This window comes from Cydia fagiglandana, chromosome 10 (genome assembly GCF_963556715.1).
Source record: "Cydia fagiglandana chromosome 10, ilCydFagi1.1, whole genome shotgun sequence".
Classification (NCBI taxonomy): domain Eukaryota; kingdom Metazoa; phylum Arthropoda; class Insecta; order Lepidoptera; family Tortricidae; genus Cydia; species Cydia fagiglandana.
The window spans coordinates 9,372,145-9,392,495 of NC_085941.1; the positions used below are offsets into that span (position 1 = coordinate 9,372,145).

Here is a 20,351-nt window from a genome sequence, read left to right on the forward strand (position 1 = left end):
CTAATGTACGACCAAATAATGCTCAACCCAAGAATGTACAGCCCAATAATAGGCGTCCATGGTGGACGCGTATTATTGGGCTGTACATTCCTGGGTTGAGCATTCTCGGGCCGCGCAATATTGGTCCGGGGCGATAATACGAAGCCACTCTTTTCACAGGGCAATAATGTACGACCCCATAATTCGCGTCCAATAATTTGAGTCCCTTGGCTTTCAATTATTGGGCTGCGCATTATTGGTACAGGTCGAGAAAGCCCGACCCAATAATGTACGACCCAATAATAGGAAGCCAAAAACCAGAGAGATTCTTTTTTTTAAGGGAGCTGTCAAAATTAGTAGGGACGTTCTGACATTAGCTCTTGACAATTTAAAAATAATCGGTTTTTTCTAGTGCCATCTTTCAGTGACATTGACAGTATTGTATTGACACTTGTTGGTTTACAAATACAATAAAATGAATTCTAATAAAAGAAACAGTAGACTCAGTAGAGGTACGAGGTACTGAAAAAATATTAATTAATGGAGAAGCCGAAGTTGGAGGTAAGTGCCGCAATTCAACAACTTAAGCTAAAAAAATCTTCGTGTCCGCATGGTATTCCCTCGTGCGTATGGACTGTACAGCATGGTGCTGGCGGAGCCGCTATGGCACATATTTAACCTCTGTCTCGAGCTAGAAGTATTCCCAGAAATTTGGAAAATTACTTGAGTGATGACCAGTATTGAAAGGTGGATCAGGAGATAAGGCAAGAGGGTTTCGACTTTCGACCGACACAAAGTTTGTACCCCACACTTAATTTTTTTAGACTGCATGAGAGACAGACAGCAGTAAGTATGTAGATTATGAAGGGCACAGATTGAAACCAGCAGTGACATGGCAGTTTGTTCAAAAGAATATCTTGGTTATATTTGACAACCAGTCTGGCCTAGTGGGTGCCTAGCCTAGTGACCCTGCCGGTGAAGCTGATGGTTCTGGGTTCAAATCCTGGTTAGGGAATTTATTTGTTTGATGAGACAGATATTTGTATATTGAATAATTATATTGTTGTCTGGGTGCCCACAACACAAGCCTTCTTGAGCTTACCGTGGGACTTGGTCAATTTGTGTAAAAATGTCCCAATATATTTATTTATATTGAGATTGACTGAGAAAACAAGGTGTATGCTACAAGGTGGAGGTTTCTGCAAAACATATTGGTGAGTCCATTAAGACAGCTGTTTATCAGAAAAACTGAGACTGGGTCACTGATCAATGGGTCAAACACCATCAAAAACTACTACTTAAGAGCAAAAAAATTGTGTTTATGGGGTGGCCCCAGCTCCTCCATGACACCTAGCAGTGTCTTCAGGTCGCTAACTGCCTCCTTCAATGTGCACGGAGTCCCTAGGTATTGGTTCCTGTATACTTCTACCTTCTACCTACAGTGTAGGAGAATATGCTTTACTGTTTCTTCTTCTTCCATGCACACTCTGCACATGGGGCTGTCTGTTTTACCCATATTATGTAGGTGTTTGATTAGTGCAGCGGTCGGCAACAAGCGGCCCGCGAACCTCTCACTTGCACCCCGCGTGCCTCCTAGGCTATTTTGTATGTAATATTGACAAACAACAATGTCTGATAAAGTCATAAATATTAACAAAGTGCGGCCCGCATCAACTTCGGTAACTACTATTTGGTCCTTGGCTGCTAAAAGGTTGCCGACCGCTGGATTAGTCTGTTATGACCTGTGATTAATCCTACTATTTTGCGTAGTTGGTGTGAAATGAAATGAAATGAATGAAATGAAATGAAATGAAAAATTTATTGATAACAATTTGTTACATGTCTTTTTTTCCATATAAGTACTAGTATTGGTCTAGTATTCTATGTGCATATACCTGTAAACATAATCCAAATTATATAAATAAAATTAATCGTTAAAATTTGCAATATATCGAAATTATTATTAACAATGAGAATGTAATTTATATCGGTACTATACAAATGTCACGCCTGTATTAATTATTAAATTACTAGTGGAATATTAAAAAACTCACTGTAATCGTAAAACGTGTCTGGGTGTTTTTAGTAATATTTTGGTGTAAGCTTGTAGTTTTGTTCTTTGGTCTGCCTACAGGTGTTCATTTTAGTCCAGTACTTATTGTGACACTCTTGGCAGCAGTCCGTCACAAATGAACGACGAGCGGTCGGGTTGAGCTGGAGCGAGGCCAGAGTGGTCGCTGAAGATAGGAAGGCGTGGCGCGAGCTTGTGAAGGCCCTTTGCACCTCTGGGGTGCCTTAGGACAACAACAACTTATTGTGAAGCTGGTTTCTGAACCTTTCCTGGCCAGTTCATCCGCTGCATCGTTTCCTCTTGATCCACTATGCCCCTTTATCCATTATACTGTTACTTTGGTGCCTTCTTTGCTCACTTCAGTGAGGCCTCGATGTCATTCAAGTATGAGTTCCGATGTAAGTTTGTAGCTACCTAGTGCTTGCAGTACTGATTTACTGTCTGACAGTATTAGTATATTTTCTTGTTTTACTTCTCGTCTTTTTATCGCTTTGCAAGCTTCCATTATTCCTACACATTCAGCTTGGAATCCCGTATTGTGTTCCCAGTGTAACCCAGGGGTTTTGAGATGTATATGTTCAGGTCCTCCGAGAAGACACCACATCCGGTCCCTTCATTTGTTTTTGAGCCATCTGTGGATATTCTTAAATTTGTTTGGTATAGTCCTTGTACAAAAAGAAACATAAAACATGAAAGAACACACATCATTAGTACAAAGGCGAACTTATCATGTAATTCATGTATGCGGCACCGCGATATAATACATTCGGTAAAGACACACTGAAAGAAAACGAACTTAAAGATGTTCTTCTGTTCTGCAGGAAAACAAGAAGATTCGAGGAGAATGGTGTGGCACTTAATGCCGCCGGGACAGTAACCTAGCTGCAGCTCCAACTCTAGGGAATTGGGCTGAATGAACGCAACACGTGATCGACAGCCCACCTGCTTCCTGCCGAGCGTCCCTACACTACATCTACATGGATTCGCTTATTCTGCTGTACAAAACTTCTGTAAGTAGAGAATGCACAAGTGCAAGAGTTGAAGGATTGAAAGAGCTTATTTTAGCATTTACCTTAATTAATTTAAATGATTTTAATAATTATAGTCCTTTTTAGGGTTCCGTACCTCAAAAGGAAAAAACGGAACCCTTATAGGATCACTCGTGCGTCTGTCTGTCAGTCTGTCTGTCTGTCTGTCTGTCCGTCTGTCACAGCCGATTTTCTCCGGAACTACTGGACCAATCAAGTTGAAATTTGGTACACATATGTAAGTTTGTGACCCAAATATGGACATGTAACGTAAACAAATTAATTTTAAACATGGGGGCCACTTTTGGGGGGTAAATGAATAGTTTAAAAAAAAAAAATTCAAATTATATCATGTTACATATCAAATTAAAGAGCTTATTGTAAGGATCTCAAATATATTTTTTTTTATAATTTTCGAATAAACAGTTTAGAAGTTATTCAAGAAAATAGGCAAATAATGACCATTCCCCCCCCCCCCCTTTATCTCCGAAACTACTAAGTCTAAAATTTTGAAAAAAATACATAAAATAGGTCTATACCTATAGATGACAGGAAAACCTATTATAAATGTACAGTCAAGCGTGAGTCGGACTTAATTACAGTTTTAGATCCGACCCCTACGGATTTTTTAAAGAGATTTCAATCACATATTTAATTACACAAACGGGTCTACCGCGATATAATTTCATTGTTTTTACCTTTAATTCCGACGTTTCAGCTGAGTTGCACTAGCTGTGGTCACGGAAAGACTGACGTCCCAACAAACCCACAAACGCCAACCAAACGCGCGTCCAAACGCGGTAGACCCGTTTGTGTAATTAAATATATGTACAAAACGCGAGAGTTTAAAGTGTTAGATTTCACTCACGTTTCACATAAACAATACATTGTTAACAGTGCCGGATTAACCAATAAGCAAAACAAGCACGTGCTTAGGGCACCACGTTCAGGGGGGAGCACCAAAATGCCAGGATTCGGGCCTGGTTCGGCCTAAAAGTAAAATTGCGTTTTTTATATCGAAACATTTTCGCGCTCGCTTCGCTCGCCTTTTCAATAACTTTCTAAGGTATGACAAAGGTGACATTCGGGTGACGACTGCAGCAACATTACTCTGTTGCAAAGTACTGTCAACTTAGTTAAGTTAAATATAGACCTGTTTAAAACAGCCAACGAAGTATTCCTAAGAAATACTAGGAACACTAACAGGCTGGTCATAAATAAAATGCAAAGAACTGCCACTTTTAAGAAAAATTGTTATGCTATGTGTGTCAATATATTTAATAAGTTACCCAACAACATAAGAGAATTGCCCAATAGTAAATTTAAAAGAGCACTTTTTCAATGGCTGCTGTCTTCGACATTTTATTCTATTAATGAATACCTTGTAAATCAACAATCTAGTTTTTAAATTATGTTAATTGAAGTGGTTTTGTTTGAGATAGATACATGATATATTATTATTTCATAATTGACAGTGTATTTTTATTTCTATTGTTGTTGATAATTAATTTGTATTAAACTAGTTTAAGTAGGTTAAGTTAGGTATATATTACACTAAAATTTGCATGCTGCATAGTCAGTTAAGAAAGATGGGACTTAAAAATGTATAATTTTACAGAAACAACTTGTATATAACCTTTTTTATCGCAAATAAAATGACAAAAAATGATTAAAACTTCCGTGATAAAATGATGTGACTGATTTCCATACTAAAAGTAAAAATGTACAACTGTCTATCATATTGCGTTTTTATATCGAAAAATTTTCGCGCTCGCTTCGCTCGCGTTTCAATCACTTTCTTAGATATGATAAAGGTGTGACATTCGGGTGGCGACTGCAGCAGTATTAGGTAATCTGTTGCAACATTACTGCAACGGCACTGTCAATTTTCGTGATAAAATGATGTGACTGATTTCCATTCTCAGCTGTAATGCGGCATTGAACTTCTCTCAATTTACCAAAAAAAATCAATGTAATCTTGATGACCCTAGGGAGAGGGGGCACCATGGTCTAGAAATGCTTAAAGCATCAAAATATCTTAATCCGGCACTGATTGTTAAAAATTGTGTAATATACGGAACCCTTGGAACGCGAGCCCGACTCGCACTTGGCCGGTTTTTTTTTCAGATTACCTCAATTACAGTATAGGTACTACAATACAATTCAAATACTCTTTATTGCACACCTCATTACAGAAAACAATACAAATAATACAGGAAGAAGAGATTAAACAACAGGCGGTCTTATCGCTAAAAAGCGATCTCTTCCAGACAACCTTACTACTTTTGAGGTTAGAACAACCCACGAAAACATTTAATGTAAAGTGTTGCCAAGACTAGTTGCATAAAGCTTTTACACTAAAAAAGTTATCAGATCCCGTAGTAGGTACCAAGACTTTTACTCTGTCATTCCTAACTTTATAAGCTCTAACAGTATAAAGCCAACATCTTGGTCAAACAGTACGGCTTGGCCGTTTCGTTGGTGTCATACTCATATGGACAATCCCGTAATGACACTTTCAGAATTTAAAAGACCTTTGTTGCTACTTTGTACAACAAGTCCACTGAGGGAGTGTTTGTAAAAACGACATATCAGTTTATATAAACTACGATAATACAAGGTCATATAAGCAGCCATAATTTTAAAACATTTAACATTTAGGTTTTCAGAAAAGTTACGTACCTATTTCTAGCGACATCTATGTATGTGGGGCCTATATAAAATAAGCCAGGAAAGTTATGAAAGTGAATTAAAGTTCATGTTGCACTGATAAAATCATTTTAAACAAATATTCTAAATATAATTATTCTCAAATTTCAGGAGCTGATACAAGCAGCCAGAATGAGTCTCTGCTGAGTCGCCGGCGCCGGACGTGCGTCGCGCGCCTCGGGCGACTGACGTCTTCGTGTGAGTCGCCAATTGCAGGGGAAGATACGAATAGTTAGGTATAAAAGCTACTTTAGTCAACCTCGCCTCAGTACTGTTTGTATTGACTGAAATACAAGTAGCATATATGAGACGTTCGGACGTATCCGTGAAAATACGAAGGTAAAGGAAATTGCACTACATTTTTAGAACCTATTCACCTGTCAGTAAAATATTGAAAAGGAAAGTTCATGAGTTTTATTATTTTCTTTCCTCCAACAGCTTCACATGGAGCAAATGTAAACCTTTTATGTTAATAATATCAGTAATGTCAAGGTACAACGCTCTTTAGAGCATATTGCCATTCCTTTTACTCGAGTGGCCTGTGGGTTAACTATACGAAGCGAGCCTACGATGCATTAAAAGTGCAGTATAACAATGCATTCAGAATGCTGTTGGGCTTACCTCGTAGATGTAGTGCATCTGGCATGTTTTGCGAAGCTAGAAGTTTTCTGGCAATCATGCGCAAGAAAATAGTATCTCTGCTAGGTCGAGTTAGAAGCAGTCCCAAACATACATGTTCGAAAAGTAGAACTCCCTTAGTAGGCCAAGCAATAAGAAGTTATAGAGGGAAATGCTAGGAACACAATTTTTGACTACGTAACTTTGTTTGGACTAGTTAGGAGGTGAACATATCAAAAGTCCCCGGCTGTAGCCCCGGTGCTGGGGGGTAGACTAGTTATAGTCCAAACAAAGTTACGGAGTCAAAAACTGTGTTCCTAGCATTTCCCTCTACAACGTTTTTTGAGCATTCATTTCCTGACCTATAGATCGTGTTTCAATTTATCGCCTCTCGTTGGCAATTAAGGTGGTTCGCTTTCCATACAAAAAAAACAATTACATAAGTACCTAATAGTGTGTAATTACTTAATATAACGCAATTGTTTTTTGTATGGAAAGCGAACCACCTTAACTATTCGCACAACGTTTTGTAGTTGCAGTAAGTACTTACATATGGCCGGTTAAATTTTCGAAATAGGTATGTATTTACGTACAGTGCTAATTGCCGCACATAGAATAATTAAAGTTTGATCAATCGGAATATGTTCCTAAGTCACTTATTACATTTCGAATTATAAGTCTGTATTTTACAGCTTTAGATGTGCATGACTGCATATGCACATCTAAAGCTGAAAAATGCTTTCATGAAATTATGGCTAAATTATGTTAATAGGGACAAATGTATCATTTTCAACCAAATGGGTTCTTATTATCTGTTGTCAATAAGGCGCTATTTCCATAAAGCTTCAATTTGAAATCAGCCTCGTCGACAACCGACAATGTTAACCTTTTGGTTGAAAACGTCACAAATTATGGCGATAGAGAATACAATGTTCTGTTGCCAGAGTGCAGCACTAGTAAAACCCGTAAACGAGTGAATTGCAAAAAAGTGTAGGTAACACAATGGAATATTCACAAAAATATGAAAGAATGTAACACAAAATGAAGAAAATGTATGTGTTTTTTTTGTGTTACGTCACACAAAGGACGCCAAAATCGACGCCGCAATATTTTTCACGACGTGTAGAATAAAAGTGGCGTCGAATTCAGGAATCCGCAAATACTATGGTAGCCGATAGCCAAGTAATTTATCAATAGAACAATGTTAAAACAGTAGTAGAAACGGTGAGCTTTGCAAACTTTTAGTAGATTGGTTTGGTTTTGGTAGATTTCTCGGTTTGGCATGCTTGATGCTCTTCACATCACCACAGACGGAGGTCGACAGTTCGAATCTGTCTTGTTCAACCAATTGATGGAGGCACATGCACGCATACGAAGTATACGAACCACATATTACACTACCATCCTGGAGCTAATTGGATTATTTGCATCTACTATTATAGTATATACCTATGCCTTATTTTTACGCCTAAGACCCTAAGCTTTTAACAAAAACCATTATTTCTTTTATACCTACGGGCGGTTTAGCTCCCGTACCTACCTCTATTATACCTAGCCACGTGCTAAAGCAACAATGTCCTTTAAATCCGTATCCCGTATCGTGATAGTATTAAGATTCAACTCGTCTACATCGAGGTGGTCGATCGTCCTAAATACATTACCAAAACATGTTAACTCGTATGAGCCGTTACATAGATTTGAACCTTAATACTATCATGATAATTATTGATTAATATTTTTAAATAATTTGTTAAGCATATTTACACTTGCAGCATTCTAATATTATGGTATGGTAAACATATAACATGTTATATATTCGCGATTCATGTCGACAGCCAGTGTCAGGCCCCCGCCCGCCGCGCCCGCCCCCGCCCCCGCCCGCGCCCCGCAGTAACAGTTATCTGTTTCCCTCGGGGGCAAAGTTGTTGTTCAATCGCTCGTGCTAATATTGATACCCGAGCAAGCGAAAGATTCCAAAATTGAACCGATAGCGTAGCGAGTGGTTAAAAAAATGGAATCTTGAGCGTTGCGAGGGTTTCAAAGCGCGAGGGTTAAACAAAATTTGCTCCCGAGTGAAACACAAAATGTTTCACCACACCGACCCGAAGCAAATATTAAATGTAAAATATCAAACAAAATCAAATCCAAATTAATGTTACCTATTAAATATTTATCATCCAAAATCATCATAAAAGTCAGTTCTACCAGCAAACATAAGAAAACAACTCAAAATTTGCATTTGATTACTTTGCCTCACATGTGAATAAAATGCAACTTTGCTATCAGTTTTTGAAGTGCTAAGAAAGCCTTTCCGAGTAGGTGTGGTGAAAAATATAATGTTCTAATGCTGAAACGTATCACTATCACTGTTTAGTTAGAACAACATGAACCTCATAGAACCCTCTTTCAAGTGCTATTGAAAGAGGCGGCGAATAGTTATTTACGATACAAGTGCGGAAAAGAGGAAATTCGAACGAGTGGCGATAAATTAACACGAAAATAAATCCACACGATTTGCAAATTACCTATTCGCACGTGTATCGTACAACGTTTTACAGTACATGGCCCTTTAAGCTTTTGACATACGCACGAAAAGTGCTATTTACTAAGTATATACTTTAAATGATATTTTTATTATTAATTTGTATAAATGAATGTCATTAGTCATTGCCTACATTAAATGTACTTAATCTATGCTTCCATAAATATATTTACTATCATTATCAATATATTACAAGACGTTGCACATATGTCGTTGTTTCACTTATATGCACACCAATATAGCCTAATATAACTGGAAAGCCTGGCAGGCTAATCTTTTAACACGTTGGCTGCCATGAACATTGAACTTCACCGTTGGGATCACGTAATCTTCTCTGTGTGCCCATGAGCATCACCAGTAGAATCGAAAGCTCGTTACCTCTTTATTGACCTCAGTAATAAATGTATAGTCAGATGCTGGGATCACTAAATTTGTAAGGGGCGTGGGAGATACACTTTAGGTGAAGGATGGTGGGCAGCCAATGTGTTTAATACTTCGTTTATTTTTGGTAGGCTTAATTTTGCTGCCCTTTTTAGGGTACTTACCGTAGGGAACTATATACTACGTTAAAAAAACCTATGCTAAAATAAAAGGTAAAAAAACCTATTTCTATCTAAAGAGTTTGTATAGGTGTAACTGGGTCACAGCTGAATTCTTATAATGCAAACCGAAGGGCTATATGCAAGAGTACTCGTATGGAATAACAAACACCTTACGACAAAGACCATAATAACTGTCTACCAAACTTGTGTCTTTAGAGAATACTCTTGTAGGGGGCCGAAACCTGGACGTCGTAAGCTAATCAGGAACGAAGACTTAATTAACACCTTCCACGTGCGCTGCCTTCGGAGTAGGTAGGTATGGTATAGTAAACATAACATGGAAAGACAGGGTTACTGGTTACCAACGAAAGTGCGCTGGAGTTTGCTAAGCTTCCTAGTATCACCGCGCTTATAATCTGAGACCGCGCTACTCAAACAGAGACGTTTGCGGCGGCTAGGGCATGTTTAACGAATGGACAGTGCTATTAGGCAAGTGCAACGTAAGACGTCATTACTCCGCTTTAAAGACTGCGTAAAGCGTAATATGATTGCGTTTAACAATAAAGCACTGCAACTCATGGAAAGACCTAGCAACACACCGCGTTGAGTGGAAGAACACCTTTTAAGAGGTCGCGTAACCAATGTTAGGTCCTGGTTTCAAGACTTGGCCCGAAAACGAGCAATAAGACATATATGTGCGATGAGGGTCGCCTTAATGCGAACCAGGTATGTTGCGGATGCAGATTTTTTATGACATCCGCGGATGCGGATATTTAAAGCCTCACATCCGCGGATGCGGATGCGGATGTCAAGATTTGGTACTCAAAAAACGTCAAATGTTACATATTTAGTATTTTTTATTTAAAAAAAACGAACCGTTTAGTATTTGAACAAGAATATAGGTGACGTTCCACGGCAAAAGGTACCTTATGGCGGCTTTACCTGTGGGACGTCACATAGGTGTGTTTTATTTAATAAACAATAACTTGGCCGGTTTTTCGGGATCTAGACGATTTCGTTATATATAATGACGAAATTACCTAAAGGCCCCAGTACACAGTGAAGGATGGGCCATGCCACACCCTGGCCATTGTGTACAGGGGGCTATGCTATGGTATGCAATGGCGGACGACTGCCGTCAGTTGTATCAGCCGTGGTGAGCAATCGGGGAGTTGTCGGTTTTTTGGCACACTTCAAAGGAATCGTGGCGTACCGTGGCCTGTGGTGTTCACACAGTCGCCATTGTTTGTTTAGTTTCTTGAATTTTTGACCGCTTGATTCAATGTTAATAGCACAAAATGTCATCATTGTGGAGCAATGAAGAGACTTATCAGTTTATTATAGATTTATATGAATCAGAGCCTGCAATTTTTTTTTTTTTTTTTTGATGCACCATTGTGTGAACACCTACGTGATATAGGCCTACTGTTGCGCATTGCAAAGCATGGCTTGGCATGGACCATCCTTGACCACTGTGTACTGGAGCCTTTACACTTACGCCAGCGGTGCCGTCTCTAATACGTTCCTGTTAGGTACCTACTTGGTCGACATCCGCATCATGCGGATGCTCCGCATCGATTTTATGCGAATGCGGATGTTGAAAATAATGCGGATGTTCCGCGGATGCGGATGCGAATATTCGCAACATCCCTGGTGCGGACCCTCGTATTACTTGACAGAAATGTGGACGATTATGCCGTTCAAAAATTGTGTCATATATAATATAGCCACGAGCGGTCCTGTCGCTAGATCACAGATGCTGCTTAATTATTTTAATCATCTGTAAATATATAAAAGGCCTGATGATGATGCTTTACGCGGCCATTGCCAAGATGAGGGGGGCGAAGTGCACCTGCCGTGTTAATGCGTCGTTTAATTGTACATAAGCCCGAAGTACGGTAAAACCTAGGATTTACCGGAAAACCCCAAGTTTTACCGATGCTGATCGGTAAAAGCCCGAAATGTCAATCAATAATACCGGTAAATCAAAGAAAAATCCGGTAAATTGAGGGCCGCAAGAACCGTTACGGGTTTGTATTTGTAACGTCATAGAAGCGTCGGTTCCGCCAGCATCGTTGTTTAATCTCTCTCCTCACACAAAACTAGTGTCCGACCGAAGGTTGGAGTCTGTGCTCAACTACTTATCCTGAAGCCTGAAGCACGGCTTTGACTCCACATGAAAGTTCCCCTCACGGGGGCACTTCAGACTTTTAGGCCCAGGTGAAGATCGATACCCAGCCTTGCGATATTGTCAACAAAAAATTTGGGGCTCGCTGCGCTCGCGTTTTTGGCTGTTTTGGTTGACCCTGTATCTACATGTTAGCTTGACTGGTGAATGAATAGAGTTAGACCAAGAAAATTCTGCAATGATTTTGATAGCATTATAAGCAGTGCAGTGCAACTAGTGCAAATGTTATTTATACGTCATAATTTCATAGAAGTTTTGACGTTTAATAATAGTCCGGTGGCCGGCTGCATGAAACAAACCTCATCAAAAAATAGAATATACCTACCCTGTAGAGGTACCTGACATTTAGTAGCTTCCAACGCACTTGGTCGGCCTAGGCTTAACCTGGCAGATTTTGTACAAATGGCAAAAACGTTGGACAAAAATTCATCAAAAAAAACCTCATCGAAAAATAGAATGAAACTTGTATGGTAGGATACCTGACCTTGAGGACAGTAAAAAAAAGTGGTCGGCCTCACCTTAGCCTGGCAGTTTTTGCAGTCCGACCAGATTTATTGGGTCACGTGAGAGCTACAATTTACCTCATCGAAAAATAGAATGAAACAAACGGATTATAATAGCTAAAATAAGCCTGTTGACGTATGTCTTGGTCGGCCTCACCTTAACCTGGCAGTTTTTGCAGTCCGACCAAATTTATTAAAAAATCATCAAAAATTTTTTATCGAAAAATCGTATGAAACTTGTATGGTACGATAGCTGCCTTTGAGGACAGTAAAAAAAAAGTGGTCGGCCAAATCCTGTGTTGGCAGGTTCCTGTGTCCGACCAATTTTGTGGTACCACGTGAGACCTACAATTTACCTCATCGAAAAATAGAATGAAACAAACGGATTATAATAGCTAAAATAAGCCTGTTAACGTATGTCTTGGTCGGCCTCACCTTAACCTGGCAGTTTTTGCAGTCCGACCAAATTTATTAAAAAATCATCAAAAATTTTTATCGAAAAATCGTATGAAACTTGTATGGTACGATAGCTGCCTCAAAAGGACAGTAAAAAAAAAGTGGTCGGCCAAATCCTGTGTTGGCAGGTTCCTGTGTCCGACCAATTTTGTGGTACCACGTGAGAGCTACAATTTACCTCATCGAAAAATAGAATGAAACAAACGGATTATAATAGCTAAAATAAGCCTGTTAACGTATGTCTTGGTCGGCCTCACCTTAACCTGGCAGTTTTTGCAGTCCGACCAAAATTATAAAAAAATCATCAAATTTTTTTTATCGAAAAATCGTATGAAACTTGTATGGTACTATAGCTGCCTTTGAGGACAGTAAAAAAAAAAGTGGTCGGCCAAATCCTGTGTTGGCAGGTTCCTGTGTCCGACCAATTTTGTGGTACCACGTGAGAGCTACAATTTACCTCATCGAAAAATAGAATGAAACAAACGGATTATAATAGCTAAAATAAACCTGTTGACGTATGGCTTGTTACGGATGGCTTTCACAAATTCAATGTGGCGGTGTGCGGCAGAATCCACTTGCATCAAATTTGATGCCACACATTGTGACTGGACATTAAGAGATGAAATGTATAAGATAAAACTTTTTACAAAAAAAAGAAAACCGACTTCAAAAAGGATGAAATAAAATATTATCCATTTTAAGTCTATGCGTTACCAACTGATATGTTTGAAGTCGGTGCCAAGCCAACTTTGGAAGCATACCATGATTTTGGTGCGAATCGATAAGGATGTACGTTGGTTTGCCTTAAACGACGACAATTAACGTACTTTCTGTAGGTACAGTTGACGTTAAAAATATGTTTACACTTTTCGTCTTATTACAAAGGAGTAAGGTGCAAAAGTGTAACCATATCTTTGACGTCGAATGTATCTAAGAACACACCTCAGAACACACGATCAAACCTTCTTAGCACAGTCCGTACCATGTTAGTCGGCACGCAAGCGTGAGATTGGGACTGAAGTTATTTCCCGTCCCTTATTCAGAGAACTACGCTTCATAATATAAAACAATTCAAGGAATTTACTTTCTTGCCAAATGTCACCTGAAGCGGTTCAGTTGTATAGCCATGAAAAGGTGACAAAGAGGCAGACAGAATTACTTACACATTTATAATAGTTATTAATACAGTTCTAATGGGATTTATAGTCATAAGGCTGATTATATTTGACGGGTATTGTTACTACTTGGCTTGGCACCGACTTCAAACATATCAGTTGGTAACGCATAGACTTAAAATGGATAATATTTTATTTCATCCTTTTTGAAGTCGGTTTTCTTTTTTTTGTAAAAAGTTTTTATTTTTCCATTTTTAGTTTTAACGCATTGTTAAGAGCGCGACGCATGAATGAAAAACAACATCATGATTAACACTAAATTCGTGTATCTACTTTAATAAATATGTAATCAGGAATTTTCTCGAGTCCGTCTGGGAAATTACAATTCCTGTCACTACACTAAATCCATCCTCCGCCCCGCCACTGACCCAATCTCTCAACCCCCCCGATCACTCTACCTCACAGCGTATCAACTCCTGATCCATGTACCCCTCGGCCCTGAACCAGCAGCCCTACAACCACCATTACCCGACCCCTTTATCCCCGACCCCTTAACTCCTAACCCTAACCCCCGATCAGTAGCCTTACCAGCTTTCCAAGAGTTTGACATTGATTTATTCGCTAGCGTGTGTGTAACTTACTTTCTTTGCATCTCGCTCGTATTGGCATATTAGTGCGAGCGAGATGCATAAAAAGTTAGTTACGAAGACGTTAGCGTCGCTAACTTAGCGAATATGTCAATGTCAAACTCGTGGTAAGGCTACACTTGCACTACATCAAATTGGCGGTGTTCGGAAGCAAATGCTTGAGTTACTTTAGAAAACACCGAAATCACTTTACACGTGCCTTTAAAAACTGAGGAGTTCCCTCAGTTCCTCATGGATTCCATCATCAGACCAGAACCAAAAATAATACGAAAACACCTAGGAGGCAACTCCTTCCAAACAAAAAAAGAATTACTCAATTCGGATCACAGGTGCCGGAGTAATCGCTGAACATACTACATTTAAAAAATCATCATCATTATCATCAAAACAATCATCATCATCAGGTCTACTTCATCAAAGTGGTGGTTTTCGGGAGAAAATGCTCGAGTTGCTTAAGAAAACACCCAAATCACCATGCATGTGCCTTTAAAAATTGAGGAGTTCCCTCAATTCCTCATGGATCCCATCATCAGAACAGAACCAAATTAAAATGGGACCAACTCGGAGGTAGTTCCTTTCAAACAAAAAAAGAATTACTCAAATCGGACTACGGATGTCGGAGTAATCGGTGAACGTACTACATTTAAAAAATCATCATCATTATCATCAAAACAATCATCATCATCAGGTCTACTTCATCAAAGTGGTGGTTTTCGGGAGAAAATGCTCGAGTTGCTTAAGAAAACACTCAAATCACCATGCATGTGCCTTTTAAAATTGAGGAGTTCCCTCAATTCCTCATGGATCCCATCATCAGAACAAAACCAAATTAAAATGGGACCAACTCGGAGGTAGCTCCTTTCGATCAAAAAAAGAATTACTCAAATCGGACTACGGATGTCGGAGTAATCGGTGAACGTACATAGAAAAAAAAAAAAAAATAGCCACAACCGAATACAGAACCTCCTCCTTCTATGAAATGGAAGTCGGTTAAAAATGGTTTGAAGGGCACATAACGCCTTTGCGAGTCGAAGAAATAACAAGATGATTATGATTAACAGTAATTATTAACAATAAAAGGGTTATTTCCACTAGTTCCCACCTTTTACCACTGGTAACTACTGAGAAAAAAAAATCCTAGTAGTTACCACCAACTCGGTTTGGTGGTACCTACTGGGAATTTTTATTCCCAGTAGTTACCACTGGTAAAAGGTGGGAATTTTTTTTCTACTAACCGAGCTTCGAAGGAGAAATGCTACAGTTGATGGAAAAAAGGCTGATTTGATACAAAGATAATCACTTAATATATGTGAGGTTATCTTGTGTATTTTACCATTTATTAAAATTTTGGAAGGCTCACGTGCAGTTTTTCCTGTTATATTACAAGTGTTCGATTGAAAACTAAGCTTTGGTGTATACCTAGATCACCTGCATGTACAAGAAGGCGTTTCATATACGCCCGCCCATCAGATAGGTACACAAAGTCATGATGCGTATGGAATACAGCATGTGTAGCCAAGCCATTATGCCCTAAATTATGTACTACTTCGTTAAAACTTAGCTTACCTGTGTATTTACTCTTTCCGAAATATTTATCTTCCTTAAATTGCAGCCTACACAAACGGTCTTTGTCATTTGCCTTAGTTTTTGGTACTCAAAGCTTTTTCTCACCGATTTATGCATATCGGGTCCTTGGGAAAAAAGGGAGATCCTATAGGTATATTTCCACAATTTGTCGCACACTATTGCAGTATTGTGGAGAAAAAAAAACATACAACCGCATTGATAACCTCTTCCTTTGGGATTTGGAAGTCGGTTAAAAAAGGAGAATGTTTACAATTTATTGGAAACAATGTATGTGATTTGACAGTGACAGCAACTCCACTATGGAGGCGCCAGCTGGCGTGATAAAATGTCAGTTATGCCTCCTCATTCTATCTGTAGTGGAAAAGTAGGATATACGATTCAAAACTTGTCAAAAATCGATGAAAACCTTTTTATTTTTGACATCTGTGAGACATCATCTCAACCTAAGTGTTACTCTGAAACCACGTCGGTAGTTAGAAAACGTTATTTAGATATTAAGTAGATAGATTTATGAATAAAATTTGAACTGAATGTTTTCTTTTTTTTTAAAGCCCTCTAAGACCTCCATGGACTCATTTACTTATGACTTTTTTCAGTTAGCATTATTAAGTTAAGTTCAAGCTGCGAAGAAACCATATTTTCAATAAAGAAATTATTATTCTTTATAAATGTGGTCGGACTGCAAAAACTGCCCGGCTAAGGTGAGGCCGACTAAGCCATAAGTCAACAGGCTTATTAAGCTATTATAATCCGTTTGTTTCATTCTATTTTTCGATGAGGTAAATTGTAGCTCTTACGTGGTACCACAAAATTGGTCGGACACATTAACCTGCCAACACAGGATTTGGCCGACCACTTTTTTTTTTTACTGTCCTAAAAGGCAGCTATCGTACTATACAAGTCTGCAGCGGATTTGATAGCCCACGCAGTGAAAGTGTTATTTTAAACGTCAAACTTCTATGAAATTATGACGTTTAAATGACACTTGCACTGCGTGGGCTATCAAATCCGCTGCAGACTTTTTTTGGTCCGACTCTATGAATTTTACACGCTTTGGAATGAAAATTGTCGAGTTACGAATTTTTTTCAAAAAAATGTATGGTGCAGAAACAAGAAATCATTATTAAGTACCTACTCAAGAACCGCAAAACAAACCGTAATATTCTCGCAGATGGTTATACTACGAATTATTTGTGATTTTTTGGCATATTACATATATCCGTCACGGGTGCAGCTTTTTAAAAAAAAACATTAATTGTTTCTATGGAAAAAGCACGAAAACCAAAGTCAACTGTTGTGAGATATTTTGATTTTTTGTACCGGCTAAATACATTTTATTTGAAAAAATATCATAACTAGTATTTTCGACTCAAATCGTCTGAAACTTACAACTTAGCATAAACATACTGGGCAAGACCCATTTCAGTCAAAAAAAATCTTAATATATATTATGTTGACTTTGGTTTTTGTGCTTTTCCCATAGAAACAATTAATGATTTTAAAAAAAGCCGCACCCGTGACGGATATAATAATATGTAGTATGCCAAAAAATCACAAATAATTCGTAGTATAACCACCTGCGAAGATATTACGGTTTGTTTTGTTTCTTGACTAATAGACCAGCGGTGGAACAAAAATGGGTTTTGATAACATTAAAGTTTTTTCTTTTTTGATATGTTATTGTAAGCATGTTAAATAACATTCATGTAAAAAGTTAGAAAATTTTAGGTGGAGCGTTCGGCCATATTTAAATTTTCAATTTTTGCTAAATAACTATGTAAATATAAAATTAAAGTTACAAAAAACATTAACATATTCAATAACACTTTAATTTATTCACACTATTCGGTTTTTAGAAATCTGGAACAGCTGCTTTCTGGTGAACGTAAAAACAGGAATTATTATGAAAATACAGAATTAGAGTAGCTGATATTGCAAAATTACGATATTATCTATCAACTTAGTATACATGTAAAAAGTTAGAAATGTAGACAATGTGCTTGTCTAGATATTGATTTCTCGTTAAGCAGTATAGCCAATATTGAATTAAAGTTTGTAGAGTTAATATTACACGGTCATAATAAAGATCTTACTTCTCACACAAAAGATTAGAAATATAAAATCACGGCGACACTAAATACTGATACGTAAGTATGCATTCCGAGCTTATATTAAGTTACATTTCAAACGCGCGGCGTTTGCGCGCGCCGCGCTGTGCGCCGTGGCAGGAGGCAGCGATCGACGGTCGCGGGCTAGCGGTTAGCGCGGTGCCCTTAAAAATACGCAAAGCGTTTATAAAATTATTATCAATGGTAAATAGTTATTTTACACAGTACACTAATGGAAACTTACCTTCCCTTATTTATTTCTATATGTACTAGGGATTGCCCGCGGTTTCGTTTACGTAGAATTCGTTATCGTGTTAAGTATAGAAATAATAGATACATTTAAAAAATTATTTTAGGTGCATTGTCATACAGATAACTACCCTTGTTAAAGTATTCTTCAAATTCAATACACAGGTGTCATTTCAATATAATTTTGCGTAATTTGGCGCTTTTAGGTTATAAATGACTAGCGACATATATTTTTTAAGAGCGATCATCTCCGATAATATTTACTTTATCATAAAATCAATTTCAAACTGACGTTATTCAATATTTATCATTTTAAAGTCAATATTACCAACCAACTGATCCAATTTACCTACGGTAACAACTCAAAATTTGCATCAAATTAAATGCCACTTTTCTTATCCGTTACGAACAATCAAGAGGGCCTTTACGAGCTGATGTGGTGAAAATTTTATTTAACCTTCGTCCCTTGAAACCTTCACTACGCTCAAGGTTCAACTTTACGAACCACTAACTACGCTCGTGGTTCAATTTTAGAATGTTTGAATTTGTGAATGTGCTTCCTGCCTCACACAGCCAAACTGTGGAATGAACTGTCCGATACGACCTTCAAACCTTCAAAGACCCCCATCTTAAAGGTCGGCAACGCGCTTGCAACCCTTCTGGTGTTGCGGGTGTCCATGGGCGGCGGTAATCGCTAACCACCAGATGATCCGTCTGCTAGTTTGCCTCCTATTTAATAAAAAAAATGTTTCGCTTATTTGGGTATCAATATTAGCACGAGCGGTTAATCAACAACTTTTCCCCTTGTAAAACAAATAAATAAGGTAGGTGAGGTGCAGGCATATGAGGCCCGGCGGGTAACAAGGCCCAGCATTCAAAAATAGCAGTTGCTCCCTATTATTCCCAATTATTCTGAATTTTTACTTGTTGCTAAGAAGGCCCACTGTCAGTGCAGGTAAAAAGGTCTAGTCCCGGGCCTTATTGAACGTATGAGATGAAATATTAGATTAAAATATTTTAAGATAATTTTCAATATTTTTAATCTCTTATTAATAAGGTCGATTTGAAGAAACTTCTATGAAATTATGACTTATAAATAACACTTGCACTGCGTGGGCTGTCAAAATTGCTGCAGACTTTTCTTGGTCTAACTCTAATAATTTTTCACTTGCTTTATTGACCTAAAGACGTTTTAAAGAATCAAAAAGTCTAATAACATTGAGGCACTTATACTTTTTAAAGGCAGTAACTAATTACAAGTGACTTTTTTTTGTTAATACATAGGTAGGTATTTACTATCATCATCATATATTTAAGAGTATGACTCTTGTCGGTGGAGCAATTTCCATGTTTGGCGGTCCTCCGCCTTCTCTTTGACAGCCCGATACGACACGACTTTGATCTTTTCCTTTATTTGATCCATGTACGCTCTTCCAGACCAAGGTCTTCCCCTCTTCCTGTTTGCTTCAACTTTCCCTTCTATGATATTTTTGATAAATTCGTCGTGTCGTATCAGGTGCCCAAGCATCCTTCCTCTTCTATTGTCTATTGTATAGTTCTTAACAAACTCCTCCTCTCTCCTACTACATAGGCCACACTGAATGTTTTGCACTACTGGCCACTGGTAAACATTTAAATTATGAATTGTATATTTAAAAAAAATACAGGCTTTTGATTATGGAATGTGACAAATGTTGGCGACAAATCGATCGTCTTTTGTTTTTAATGGCTTGTCAAAGTAAGTCAGTGCGTTGAACGTGGCTTTAACGCGAAAATATTTTTAGAGCTATGATTTTGTTATGATTTTAAAAGTTCGCTTACTCCGCAAGAGTGTAGTGCTTGCCTTCAAAATGCTTTTGGGATTGAAGCACCACATCTGAGCATCGTGAGGCGTTGGTATGGTGAATTTAGTAGAGACAGTATTATTCTAGATAATGATTTTCGTGAAGGTCGACCGTCCACGGCGATCATTCAAGGAAACGTGGCTACTGTGAGACGACTCATTGAAG

The 20,351-nt window shown here is 38.2% G+C and overlaps 1 long non-coding RNA gene across 1 annotated transcript; it reads left to right on the top strand.

Moving 5' to 3' along the window:
* Nucleotides 1-63: 63 nt before the first annotated feature.
* Nucleotides 64-8,164, top strand: LOC134667839 (uncharacterized). Its single transcript, XR_010098699.1, has 3 exons — nucleotides 64-540; nucleotides 2,872-3,060; nucleotides 5,899-8,164. It is a non-coding gene; the product is annotated as an uncharacterized LOC134667839 (long non-coding RNA).
* Nucleotides 8,165-20,351: the final 12,187 nt, after the last annotated feature.